The following is a 14,489-nucleotide window of genomic DNA, read 5'->3' as shown; positions in this document are numbered from 1 at the left end:
TCAGGTCTACTTCACAGATTAGTTGTATTATTGATGTTGTATGTTCCATTAACTTCCTTGGATAGAGAATGGTAAGAGAAAAAGAAAGCAGATCTCTAGGGAGGAGCAGCTGACAGTGGGATAGATAAAAATAGGCTATCATAAGTCCAACTGTACTCTTTTATCTGGAATCATTGCCAAACCCACTTATCTTCTGTTTCCTTGAGTTTTAGCTGTCTTTGGCTTGAAAGTCACTTCCCTAAAGTACCATAACCCCAATCTGGCAGGAAAAAACACTGGAATCTTATTTTTCCTGGAAGCTGTTTGCCATCAAAGTGTCATATGCTATGTCACTTGTCACTGCTGTTGAATCACTCTTTTGTGCACAATGCTAAAATTCAACAAAAATAAAGTGTTAATTTCTACCCATTGGCATGTTTTTGGAATCTGTACTCACCTGGTTAATTTAAATTTGTGAATTACCTTAAAATTCCTGAAGTTGGCACATACATTGTAAAAATAGAAACTACATAATATAAAAAGGAGATTGTTAAGGGATACCTTAGGTAGTTGGATTTCTCTGGAGGATTCATATCAATGAAAAAATAGGCCCAGAAAATACACAAGGGTCATGCTGAAGGCTTCCAACAAATACATCTGTGTACTTAATTCTAAAGCTTTATATAAATAAAGTCCATACATAAAATATCTTTAGCGTCTAAAAGGAAGTAATATTTGAGTTGTGTTGCTGTATTGAATTTTTCCTGATTCTTTACATCTAGCTTGCATATCATATTTTCCCAAGTTACATTATCAGTTTTGTTAAACTTTTATTTTGATTACTAGTGCAATAACTTAGTCATAAAGTAATTGAGATTAAAACGTAATGACAACTTTTCTATTTTGTTTTTCTCATTCAAATCAAGGATATTTGCATGATGGCTACATACCACACAGAATCATTTTTTAATTCAGTTTCCTGATGGTTATGCAGTTTCTTTGTAGAGAAGGATACAGCGTTAGCCCATAGCAAGCTGTGTATGATGTGTAAGTCTATCAGGAGAATTCTTCAATTCTAAGTTTCATACATTAAATTGGTTATTATTTACTTAGACACTTTTGGTTTTATATCTGGTCATTAGCAACTATTAGCAACAGAAAATTAACTATGAAATTCCCAATAGGCTTCAATTTGATTTATAATGCAGGGCTGGCCTTTTCAGTACACTTCTAAAATAAAGCATTTCTAATAAAAATAATTGAAACAGTTAAAGTGATGAATAAATAGAAAAATGCAACATATTCTCATTAGTCAATTTGAATAACAGTGAGATTTTTCTTCCTTTAAAACTTTTCACTTTGGAGTATTTGAAATTAGGAAGATCTGTTAGTTAATATGTATAGTTGAGATCATTTTCTATGAATTGGTCTTTTATTCAACCTCAATGGGTATATTACTGTGTTTTCAGTGTATTTTACTATATTTTCTTTTCTTTTCTTTTAAAAACACAAGAACAGCATCATTTATAATACATCTCTTTATATGTTCCAGGTTTAGTTCCTGTTCTCTTTCATCTGTATAATATGGTTTGTATGATTATTTTCTCCCTCTTGTGAACTCCTTGCTGGAAGGAGGGAAGCATCACTTGGAAGGTAGAAGAATATTCTATGTGGATGGGAGGACCATAATCTGCCTGTTTCTTATTTGTGTACCTATTTTGGCAGAAGAGGAGGAGGTATGAGCAACAGACATAATCAATATTCATATATGTGCTGATCATTCTCTCAAAGGTACCACTGATGACTATGCCACCAATACTCACATATTAATTCTTCTTATTCCACATTACTGTGTAAAGCTCTCTTCCTGTGAGAAGTGAAGGAGAATAACAAACAAAACCATTGAATAGTACTTATAAGTTACAGAAATGAGGACATGCAAACATATTGATCTGTTCCCTCTTTGTTCCCCGTGAAGGAAAATAACAAACAAAACCATTGAATACTACTTATAAGTTACAGAAATGAGGACATGCAAACATATTGATCTGTTCCCTCTTTGTTCCCCTCCTATTTCTCTTCCAACTGTTGGCTTATTCTCCATCGTCTTTTTTATCCTTCCTCTAACTGTAACTCCTCCTTATGGATTCACTACTTTCCACCTGTCACTTCATTGTATATTCAGGTTTGTTTACTATAACGATGTCTGCAGTTGTTGGATAAAGAGGTTCTATTCTCAATCTCCTCCCCATCCAGGACAGACACAATTTTTTGTCTTCCTACTACACATAATACTATCATACTGCCTATTATAGTAGATGTAATACTTTCAAAGTTATGTATAACACATTTTGTATATATTTTAACATATCATAAGGCTTTGGTAAATTAAAATTAGAATGTTAGGAAAAAACTAAATTGCTTAGTTTATCTATATTCACCTTACGTCCCTGTTTATACATTCATAAGAATTGAAGTTATGAGCATAAAAATCAGTATTCACTTTTTTACTTAAATACTTAAAACTAATAAAAAATTACATATCCAAATGTTTGACATAGGGTATAATGATTTACAATGTCATCCTATTTTTCAGGGGGTTAAGAACAACTTCAATGTATTTGTTAGTTCGTGAAGAAAGAAAATTGCTATCATCCTACATCACTGTGTCTATTTGAAACAATGCACAAACTACCCCACTTTCATTTGCTCATTCCTGAAACACTACATAAATATACATACATACACCCACTCCTAACAAAGCAGCCAAATGAACTAGGCAACAGATGGGAAACTGAGAGCCCATGTGTTCATATTCCTACTATGCCAGTAACTTGCTGGGTGATCTTAGGCAAGCCACATATCTCCAGCTAATTGCCTTCTCTGTAAAAGTACAGAGCCATAGGGCCTGAATATTAGCTCTCAGAAGCCAGTAATACATTTGTCCCATTGTCCTTCTTAGTGTGGAAAACATATTCAAATAATAAAGAGTTAGAATTGATCTTATTATTATTGCATAATCTCACTGGGTCCCCCCAGCTGTTCTGAAGGCTAAAACCAGATGCTTTACAAAAACAATTAAAAAAAAACTTTACTATAGTAAAAGTTATGAAAAAGACAGATTCTCTTATACTCAAACAAGTGACAAAAGGAAAACAGATACATCTATTTGTCCAAAGAAGCTGTACGAATGGGCATGACATGCATGTGATAATCCTCAAAATCATTAGTCAAAGGAAAATGGAAATCAAAATCACAAGGAGATTTCATTTCACGTCCACAAGGGGGGCTAAAAGAAAAGAAGAATAGAAGAAAAATGGGTGTGGATGTGGAAAAATGGTAACCTTTGTACATTGGTGATAGGATTGTAAAATGGCACAGCCACTTTGAAAAACTACTAGTTATATATGTCCAAGGGCACTGAAAACATATATCTACATAAAAACATACAAACAAATGTTCTTAATAGCATTATTCATATTATTCACAAAATGAAAAAAACCCAAATGTCCACTAACTGAAAAATAGATAACAAAATGTAGTATATTCATATAATGAAATATGATTCAGCCATACAAAGAATGAAGTACTGAAACATGCTCTGACTTAGATGATCCTTAACAACATGATGCCAAGATAAAGAAGCCAGTTGAAAAATGCCACCATTTATATGAAATGTTCAGATAGGTAAACCATAGAGACTGAAAGCAGATTAGTAGTTGCCAGGGTCTGGCTCAGTATTGCTCAGTGTCACCTCAGTTTACCCTCACAGACTTTAATAACTGAATTTCAAGAAAATATTGGAATGTCTTAAGATGTTTTCACCAAACACTAGAGTCTGAGAAAAGGTTTTGTGCAGGTTGTTAATTTGATAAGCATGAAACTGGAATGTAGTGATAACTAATAATGAAACTGCATTAAGGAGCACACACACACATACACACACACACACACACACACACACACACACACACACACAATGATTCATGTACAGTGTAACTCGAAATTACCTTCTGGAGAGAAGAAAGAGGAACATTTATCTCCCAGTACCCATTGCCCACTGGTCAAAATTGACCCATTGCGTGTGACCACCGTCACAGTACAGTTAGGGAACACACAACCAACCAACAGTTTTCACCAGCATCCCAAGCTGAGGCTTCAGAGAAGCTGCTGTCCAGAAAGCAAGTGATGCAGGCTACATATGAGCTAAGGTGCTGTCAAGTTAGATGTGTCTGAAACATTGTGTAGCATTGGCTAAAGAAAAGATGAACTGACAGGCTATGATACTGATCAAAGGGGCATGTAATATATGTCTTCTATCCCTTTATTCCCAAATATGTACAGTAGTATGTCAAAGCAGTGTGTACCAAGTTGTGTGAGCTGACTGTGTGTATCACTTACATTCAGGTAACATCCTTGTAGTGGCTTGACATTGGTCATGATGGGAGTATTTGCACAAAAGAAAGGGACAAGCACTACAAATCAGCTTTTCTGTTTTTCCCTTGATAGTGGGACATTAACCACTTACCATCATCATACCATTCTTCCAGTGTTTGCTAAGTAGGCACTATGTCAGGGAAATAAAGTATTCACCAAAGCCCAGAAATAAGAACTATCTCTGGCTCCCTTCATTTTTTTTATACAAACAAAAGGTTAAGGAATTGGAGGGGAGAAAAATTGTGGAAGTATAAATTAATAGCAACCAAAAACTTGACACATCTGAAGAGCGTGCTTTTAAATATCATGTATACATTTCCACAATTGCTTCTCTGAATTTAAAACACATATATCACTATGCAAAAGTAAAAAATACCCATAGAACACCACCTTTATAAACAGCACTGTAATAGATTTTTTCATAAGCTACTTTCTTTTTTGTTCTCATGATGACCCTATGAGATAGGTAGGTATTTTTATTATTCTCATTTTACCAATGAAGAAACTAAGAATCAGAGAGAGAGAGTCAGCAGTTTATACAAGATAGCAGAGTTGGAAATTATTTAACTTGAATACAACCACACTATTTTAGGTTCTAAATGTCAGTGATTTTTCTATCACACTTTGGAAGCCATCTTTTTTTTATTACAATTTTTTAATTAAGATATTACTGATATACACTCTTATGAAGGTTTCACATGAAAAACAATGCGGCTTCTACATTCCCCCGTATTATTGAGTTCCCCCCTATACCCCATTGCGATGCCACAGAGTCACTACTTGTCTTCTCTTGTGTTACACTGTTTTCCCCATGATCCCCCCTACACCATGTGTACTAATCATAATAACCCTCAATCCACTTCTCCCTCTGCCGGAGTCCAGCTCCAGCCGAGGCGTGGGTCATGAAGGAAAGGACAGCATCGATGAGTGAGGAGGTGAATGAGGAGATGAAACCCCCGATTGAGGTTGTAACATCTCCTGACATCAAGTGGCAGGGTCTTTATTTTTATATCTTTTTGAGGTTTACATAATGTCAAACATTTTTCTCCAATCATGAGTAATACAATCCTTTTTCTGTCACTTTACATAATTCCACCTTATTACCCTTAAGTATCATCATTTCTTCTCATAGTAGCCACTTAACATTTAATTTTTAACTTTTCCCTAGTCTATTGTGATTAGTAATTCATGTAAGGTACGTGCTAGGCGCTAAACAGAAAATGGTGTGAGACAGCGTGTGGGCTATGATTTTTACTTATAAGCATGTAAGATTATATAGAGTTTAAAATATGTGTCTAAGGCTATATAAAGTTTAATCAGGTTATATAAAATGCAAGCTATACGTCTTTTGGTTATTAAATGTAGTATTAATTAAATCTTATCCTACACATGTGGGTTTAGGCTTACAGCTAAAGTCTAGGGATGGTACTCCTATCACCCATAAGTTTTATCATTCCTCAACATTCCTACGAATACAATAGGAACACCTTATTCTTTCATAATACTCATTCTACAATTTCAGATGTTTACACCTTTCCTCTTGCATCTACAGGCACTAGGGCCTTGCAGTCCTCTTTATCCTTTAAATAATAACACTAAATCTGCTCTTACTACCTTACTATTAATATAATAATATTTTGTCATAAATTCATTATAAACTTCTATATATGGGATAATTATAAACGTAAATCTTTCTATTTTACTCAGAACTTCTTTCTGCAAGGGGGATACTCTTCTAATATTATAAACAACATAAAGGGGGCTGTGGGCAGTGGAGACTATTAATCTCTTTGTATTACTTTGTTGTTTCATATAAGTTCTTTGGGAGAATGGGTTTTTCTATGGCTCAGGTTTCCATAACTTCTTCTCTGCCAATATTTTAAAGAAATATTGGTTAGTCATGTTTGAATTGTTACAAAAGGGAGGACAAACTGCATCTAGTTTTAAGAGAGGCCTGGGTTGTTCTGCCTCACTTATTTGTGGCAATATGCCTGGAACAGTTGGTCCCATAACACTGCTTTCCTTTCTGGAATTGCTGCTTTGATCACTATTTTGGGTTATGTTATTTACTAAAGATTAATAAATCTTAAATACATAAAATTTCCCATATATGAGCCCAATCACCAACATCATTACTGCAAAAATAAGTGCGGGAATTAGCAGGGGCCAGCTCTGAGGTTTCCTGTTTTCAGGATTCCTCCTCGTGCCTGGACCTTGTCAAACAGCATGAGCAGCATGGGCCATGCCATCCCTCCCTTCCCACCCACCCTCCCTCACCCCTCCCCTTTGGTAACTGCTAGTCCTTTCTTGGAGTTTGTGAGTCTGCTGCTGTTTTGTTCCTTCAGTTCTGCTTTGTTGTTATACTCCACAAATGAGGGAAATCATAAGTGACCCTGTATTTTCACAATTGTTTCTACTCTGTTTTAGCCATTTCCTCACTGTTATCATCTCCCCACATTAATACTAGGCTATCAAGTTGTGAGCTAAGTATAGCAGGCTAAAAGGGGTCAGGGGCCAGACTACCTAAGGCAACTTAACTCCCAAAGTGAGGGAAATATGCCTTTCATTACTGGGGATGTGCATAAGATTGGTTCTTTCTTTTGTTGTATTGGTATATATCTACCTTTAGTTTGGGGTATTTAAAAATGCAAGAATTCAATGAGTGAAAATAGGAGTCTTTCTAGTGGCCAGTGGCTAATTCAGTCCAAAGAAATACTGAAATTGAGGGTTGGGCGGGGAACATGCAGAGGGATAAAGGATCAAAGGATTCCCAAGCCCTTAACAAAAAAAAAAACATAACTTTGTTTTTCTAATAACAGGAAAGAAAGGAAATTACAAAGATCAGGATACCATATTCCCCTTGAAACATTTATATATCAAAGGCTGATTTGGGGCCATAGGAATGTAATTAAAAATACATTTATTTTGGAATAAAATTTTGTGAGAAGAGCCTGAAGATCCTGGTATGGCAGGGGTGATACAACAGGTCTGTTGCTACGTTGGAGAAAATATTTTCATTCCAACAATGCTTACCCCAGAAGAGGCAAATGTAGGCAGATTTAGTGACAGTGGGGTTAGTAGAATAGTTTTTTTGCTAAGTCTGTTTTTATTTTTCTTATCCAGTTATGCAAAATGAGACTTTAAAATGCAAACAAATAATCAAACAAACAAATTAAAAGAAGCAAAGCATACTATACTAATACATGACTTTGGGGAAATACAAAGTTTAAAACATTGAGCGGCAGCATCAGAGGGCCTGGTCTGCTCCACATTGCTTTGCTGTATCTGTGAACAACATTAAAGGCCAGGGAAGGAACTGTCATAAGAGTAACCTCTTAAATTTTTACAGCATTCCCAGAAGCAACTACAGCCATCTCCCATCCCATGTTTTTAAATTAGCTGTGATATTAACCCAGATTATAATTGTGGATTTCAGGAACCTATAGTTGGCCGATAAACCATCACAGTGGGATGGATTTGTTCAGTGAACACATAATGTGGAACAGAGATTTGATTCCATGAGATAGCACACCACTAAGCTGAGATAGGGGAAAAATCATTTTATTATTATAAACGCAAAACCTAAGTGATAATTTAAAAATACTGTTCTCGTAACACTTTGTCACTTGGATTTAAGATTAAAGAGACATAGTGAAGCATAAAATGAGTCTAAAAAGCAGGTTTGCTTTTTTTTTAGGCCGAATTTGAACTGTGTTGAAATGAAAGAAAAGCAAAGGAAGGCGTGTTGATTTAGCAAGGGAAGAAAAGAGATTTGCTTAGAAAAAGGTGAAGGTCTCGAATAGAAATCTATAAAATAGGGAAGAAGAAACATAATGTGCTCATACTTAAACCCTTTTTGATATCAAAACTAGCAAAGTTAAAGCTACTTCCTTTCTGGATCAGAATTCAAAGAGATTTCACACAGCAAGAAGAGTTAAGATATTAGCAAAAAAATTCGTAAAAAAAAGAAAACAAACCCTTCCACTAGAAGGCTGAGACAGAAAAGTACAGAATTACATGCTCTAATGGTCCTTTATTTATTGGACCAATGGCACTAGTTTATGAGGTAAGATTTGGACACATTTCAGAAAGAAAGTTTGAGAATATCAATTTGAAAGTCAAGCATTTGTTGAGTTTCTTGATAAAGTAAAATAAAAATAGAATCTTAAATAAATTAAAGTAAAAACAGAATCCTCAATGGGAAAGCAGGTAATTCTCATACTATAAGGGAACACCAGACTATAAATGGGACTTGATGGATGATGAGATGCTAAAATTAGGCAAAACATGAAACAAAAATTAAATCCAGTTTTTTTTCAGTTCTGGATAAGTAGTTGATGCCCTTCTCAGTGGAATTACCCAGTTTGCGGATACAAGGGACTTTTTTTGAAAGAAGTGGATTTTTTAAAAATTAAAGTATCATTGATATACAATATTTTGATGGTTTTATGTAAACAAATAAATGACAGAGTGGTTTCAACATTCACCCATATTATCAAGTCCGCACCTCCTCCATTGTGGTCACTGTCTATCAATGTAGTAAGATGCTATAGAGTCATTAATTGTCTTCTCTGTACTAAAATGGATGCTTTTTATAGTCAAAGTTCAAAAATTTTATCCTTTAAGACTTACACAGCAGAATCAGGAAGAACATATTAGTAAAACAAATACCTGGACCCAAAGCAAAGTGAAAGAGAAGAAAAGGTGATGCCTTAATAGCAAAGAGTGTTTTTCCTATATCAGGTAAAGAAGGAATGCAGCTAAGGTTAAAAGCAAATTAGTTGTTTTTTAAATTTTGTCAGGTCCTGCTTGAAAAGTGCAGGGGACTAACAAAAGTAAATGGAACATACAAAGCATTCATGCATAGGTGAATCAGTTTCCTATGGCTGCCTTAACAACTAGTATAAACTCAGTGGCTTGCACACCACAAATTTAGTGTCTCACAGTTCTGGAGGCTAGTAAAAGTCTGAAATGAAGGTGTCAGCAGGGCTGGTTTCTTCTGAGGGCTGTGAGGGAGGAGCTGCTCCATGCCTCTCTCCTACCTTCTGGCAGCCTCAGGCATTCTTCGGCTCGGGGGTGCCTTCTCCCTGTGACTGCTTATCTGTCATCTTCCCTCCTTGCATGTCCCACTGTGTCCAAATATCCTCTCTTATAAGGATACCAGTCATATTGTATTAGAGCTCATTCTAATGAACTCATGTTAAAGTAATTATTTACAAAGACCCTATTTCCAAATAAAGCCATATTCACAGAGACTAGGGGGTACAACATCTTTTGAGAAAACATAGTTCAACTCACAACAGGGAAGAATGTAATAGGAATGTTTTTCATGTCTCTGAAATAGCTCATATTACTCAGGTCATGTGAAATTAAAAAAGAAAAAGGAAAAAGATTGTGTTATGTGTATTATAGCATTAGCCTATATAGATTCTCATTAGACCATGCTTCCTTAACCTTCTGAAGCTGAGCAGTTTTATTTGGGAATAGTGTTGAGGATGATTCTCAAACAGAGAAACTATAAGATCAGGAAGAAAACACCTTAGGAAGCAGGAATTCTTTACCGGAAATTATCCTTTGGGAATCTGCAGCAGACTCATTCACACTGAGACTAAACAAAAGTGATGAGGGACCTTTCTAGAGAAGGAAAAAGAGAAACCTGAGTAGAAGGGATCACTGGGATTTTTAGGACTACTAGAGTTTTATGTTTCATAATCGGGCATCATTGTAGTAGAATTAAATACAGTCTGTTTCCCTATAGAATCCTCATATTTATTTAAATATATAATGCCTTGAGTTTAGAGTATAAAGGACTATTTAGAAGTACAGGTTTGTAAATACAAGAGATAAAAACCAACGGACAGACCTCAGGGAAGCACAAGAGACAAGAATAGTGTCTCTTGCAAAAGTTTGGGCAAAGGCTGAACCATTTCAAATGCTGGAGAGAAAGTGGGTATGGATGCATGACTTTTCAAGCAAGATGTCACAACTAACATTTTAAAGAGTAATTTTTTTTCCCAAAGGGACTGTAGATTTTGATCAATTAGTACTGACTGGAATCTTGTAAAAGCTGAAGTCTAAATGATTATTCTCTCCTTTCTCATGCTTTCCATCTATACCCACTCCTGAATAACATTGAATCATCACTTTTTCTTCAAAATGTACCTTGGAGGAATAATTTTGAAGAAATGGTGATGTTCTTTTAGAATTTTTAGAGTGTGAGAGACACGAGGAACTTGAAGTTGGTTTAATTCAGATTCTGAGGTGTTATTCTTAAAAAGACAAATGCAGAAGTTGCCAGAAATCTCACAAGCACCCCGATAAGATCTTTGTGGCTACCCCATGAAGCAAAAGACAAAACAAAACAAAACAAAAAAATAATTGAATTAAATTGAAATTTTGAATTGAATTTTGGGAATTGAATTTCAATGGGAATTTAACTTTGGCATTTTATTTTTAGGTAACTTCTAGGAAAGCAGTTTGAGGCTGTTTAATTATTTTATTGGATTCACTGGATAATCTGAATGTATAATTTGAATTGGATAATTTTAAATGAGCTATATTGAGAAATCTATCTTGTTAGAATATGACATAGCAAATAAAATTGTCTAATCTATGGTAGAAAGATAATTTACTGTCCAATTTGGACCCACTTCAAAGTTTCTTATGGAAATAGATGAAATTCTTATTACTGCATATTTGGATAAAACTAAAGTGTTGAGAAAAAAAAGTTGAGTATTGTTAGAAAGTTTTTTTTTAATGCAGACAGTTTTTTCAGTTTATTTACATAGCATATGCACAAATATAACAGTCTATAATTCTATTCTAATTTGAAGATATTTTGGTATATTTTATTTATTTTTGTGGCTGTTTTTATTTGATAAATTATAAATGATAATAATATATTATGACAGTTTATTAGAAAAATTTATAGACTTCTGGGGAAATCCCTTATAGCCCATGCCTAAATTAAAGAAGATTGGATTTGCATACTGAGTTTTAATTAAGATATTCACCTTGTTTTCATCAAAAAAATCACAAAATATTATATGTATTAGTCAAGTATTGTTACAATAATGCTGCGTAAAAAATCACCCCAGAACTCAGTGGCTGCAATAAGCATTTATTTTTCTTGCAGAAGGGATTGCAAGTCAGTTGGGACAATTGTGTTTCAGGCTACAGATTAGTTGCTCTTGGCTCCAATCTTTGAATTAGGTTCATGGCTGCTCTATGTGTCTCCACATTCTTCTTGCTCTAGCTGTTAGTTACGTATATTTTCCTTATGGCAAATCAGAGTACCAGAGAACAATATAAGCCAAATAAGCATGTTTTAACTTCAGCTCTTAACACATCTGCCCTCCCCTACAAGCTGAAGCAATTTCCATGACCAAGCATAAAGTCAGTAGGGCAGAGACATATACTGATGTAGATCATTTCTTCAAATGTCAGCTATTGTGACATTATGAAACTCTATAGAACAGATTTATTTGTAACTAACATAATTTTCTCTCTGATTCTTAGAGCTATAATCTCAGACATGTTTTCTCACCTTAATTCCAAGTCTATCTCTACAAGTACTCATTATTTTCAATCACATATTTAATAACCAAATTGTTTTACAACCTTTAAAACTTTATTATCCAGAAACTGTTTCCACTGTTTTAATTCCATGCTTTTATAAATACCACTACTTTATGGTTCACATGGGACCACATCTCATTTCTTGGGGTTTCTATATTCTGTAATCAAAATTTTTTGATTGACATGCACCTGAAATATCTCTTATATGGTACCTTTTTGTTAATCTTGCTTTTTCACATTTGAATATCCTTCCCACCATTCTAGAATCTCTCCTCATAGGAATTCCATTTACCAATAAAAATCTAGCATATTCAACTTGCCAACAAGAAATGGTATCCTCCTCTTCTGAACTCCCACTATACATTTTTCTTTTTTTTTTACTTTAATGATCATATTTTGCATGAAGTGTAACATAGGAAGGATAATTGGTTCTGAGTGTCATGCCTTTTATGACAGAAATAATAAATTAGAAATATATATATATATGAAAATCCAAGCCATAACAATTAAAATATTGTTCACTAGATTCTTACTGTAAGATATGCAATATTGAAATAACTCAAGACATAGTCTAGACAGAGATATTTGCATTGGTTAGTTTAACAGAGAAAATTTCCTATAAAGAAATCTAGATACTGAATAACTGCAAAGGTAAAAAGGGACCACTGAGGTATAACAGAGGTAGCAAATTAAAGCTAGCATTCTTAGGGTTAGGCAACAGAGGGAAGGGGTTCTGATTATTAAAATTTAGAGGCCTGAGAAAAGGGTTCTGTGGAAACTGAATCTCATATTTTTGAAACAGTGGTGTTGCTTAACTGTGCTTGTGCCTCTGAGCTGAGAAGGGGCCCTGTGGAATGGAACCAAACATCAGAGATCAGGACACTAGCTACCTGATGCCGATGCCTCTGAGGGACACAATGAGGTTAGTCCTGAGAGAGGTGGAAAACTGCTGTGGATAACACACTGCTGTTTTCAAGATGAAAAAGTGAGACTGGTGATACTGACAGGCACAGGAAACACGAACAGGAAGAAAATTCCAATAGAAAGAAATCCTTATAAATAGACCTAATCAAATTCTAAAAGGCACAAAAAAAAATTCCTAAGAACATGCACATTGCAACACAAAGTAAATTGACTTCATATTCAATTATAGGTCAGTTCTCTATTGTTGATTACATCACAATACTCCTTTTAGTCCCATGAAATCATTCTTTACACTATTATTTACTGAAATATGTTTGGACAAATATATCAAGTCTAATTTTGTTAATTATTTTCTTCAAATTCTTCAAATTACTTAGTTCAAATTTGTTAATTATTTAGTTCAAATTATTTAGTTCAAATAATAACCTGATATTATATTTGACTTTTAACTTTTTCTTCAATTGTGCAAAATACAACAAAAAACATGAATCAATTTAAAATTAATTAAAATTATTTATAAAATTTATAAAATTAATTTATATTTTTTTTTATATAATATATTTATATATATATATATATATATAATATATATATAATATAATTTTTATATAATAAAATTAAATTATATTTTTTAATCATATCTATAAACTAGTTTTGAGAGTCCTTTTCTTCACAAAATATTATACAGGATTCAAGAATTAAGATAACTTACACAATGAGTAAGAGAAGAAAGTATTTATAAACTTGGAAAACTTGGGAATAGAAGAAAGGAACTGAGACCATACATATAGCCTGTTAAGGAATTTGAGTCTAGTATTTTCATACGACAAAATTGAATGTACGGTTTGACACCGGAGATTTCCCCTAAATATCCATTCTTCCATTTCTCCTTAATAAAGAGCACAGAAATTCCTACATTACAGCTCTAAATGTTTTTTTTTAATCATGCTTGTTTTGTAGGATCTGATGCATAGTTGTATAGTTTTTGTATTGTTTTAATGTTCTTGTAGGCATACTTAGACATTTAATAAATAAAAATGGGAACTATGGTCAAATTAGCCACCTCGTTCTAACAACGGAGCAGAAAAACAAAGATACAACTGGATTTCTTCAAAGTCTGATGGCTAATATAGGTAGCAAGTCAGGACTAAAGCATAAGTGCTTTCACTCAGATGATTTCTCTTTCCACTAAAACTTAGCATCTTTATTAATGGTAAAACTAGAGTTGCTAGGGCCACATAGTCTTGAGGAAAAGCTATTTGGAAATGCTAGTGAATCATGATGAAAAAAATGAATTTGTGAAATAAAACAATCACTTATAAGGCTTCATTTAAAACTTTTTTTAATCAACTTGCTACAAATTAGGAGATAGAACAATTAACTTATCAAAGTATTCCTAACCCAAGAAATTATTGAAGGGAATTTATAAATGAAATATATTTTACTTGATGCACATTTAATCTCTTGCTATTTCATCTTAGAAAGCTACCCAGTTATCAGATAGGTCAATCCCAGAGCAAACACACACACACATACAGTTTTTTTTGTAGAAAACTTGTCATAGATCTTAT

At 33.9% G+C, this 14,489-nt stretch overlaps 1 long non-coding RNA gene across 1 annotated transcript in view; it reads right to left on the bottom strand.

Moving 5' to 3' along the window:
* Positions 1–237: 237 nt before the first annotated feature.
* The window catches only part of LOC140843513 (uncharacterized), a 45,960-nt gene continuing 31,708 nt past the window's right edge, over positions 238–14,489 (bottom strand). Inside the window, exons 2-3 of the long non-coding RNA XR_012121350.1 lie at positions 1,803–1,846; positions 238–370 (exon numbers count right to left, since the gene is read on the bottom strand). This is a non-coding gene — a long non-coding RNA (uncharacterized lncRNA). The remainder of the gene's footprint in view (positions 371–1,802; positions 1,847–14,489) is intronic.

Source organism: Manis javanica, chromosome 9 (genome assembly GCF_040802235.1).
Source record: "Manis javanica isolate MJ-LG chromosome 9, MJ_LKY, whole genome shotgun sequence".
NCBI lineage: Eukaryota > Metazoa > Chordata > Mammalia > Pholidota > Manidae > Manis > Manis javanica.
The sequence above is the reverse complement of the archived record's forward strand: the minus strand, read 5'-3'. Positions and strand labels throughout refer to the sequence as shown.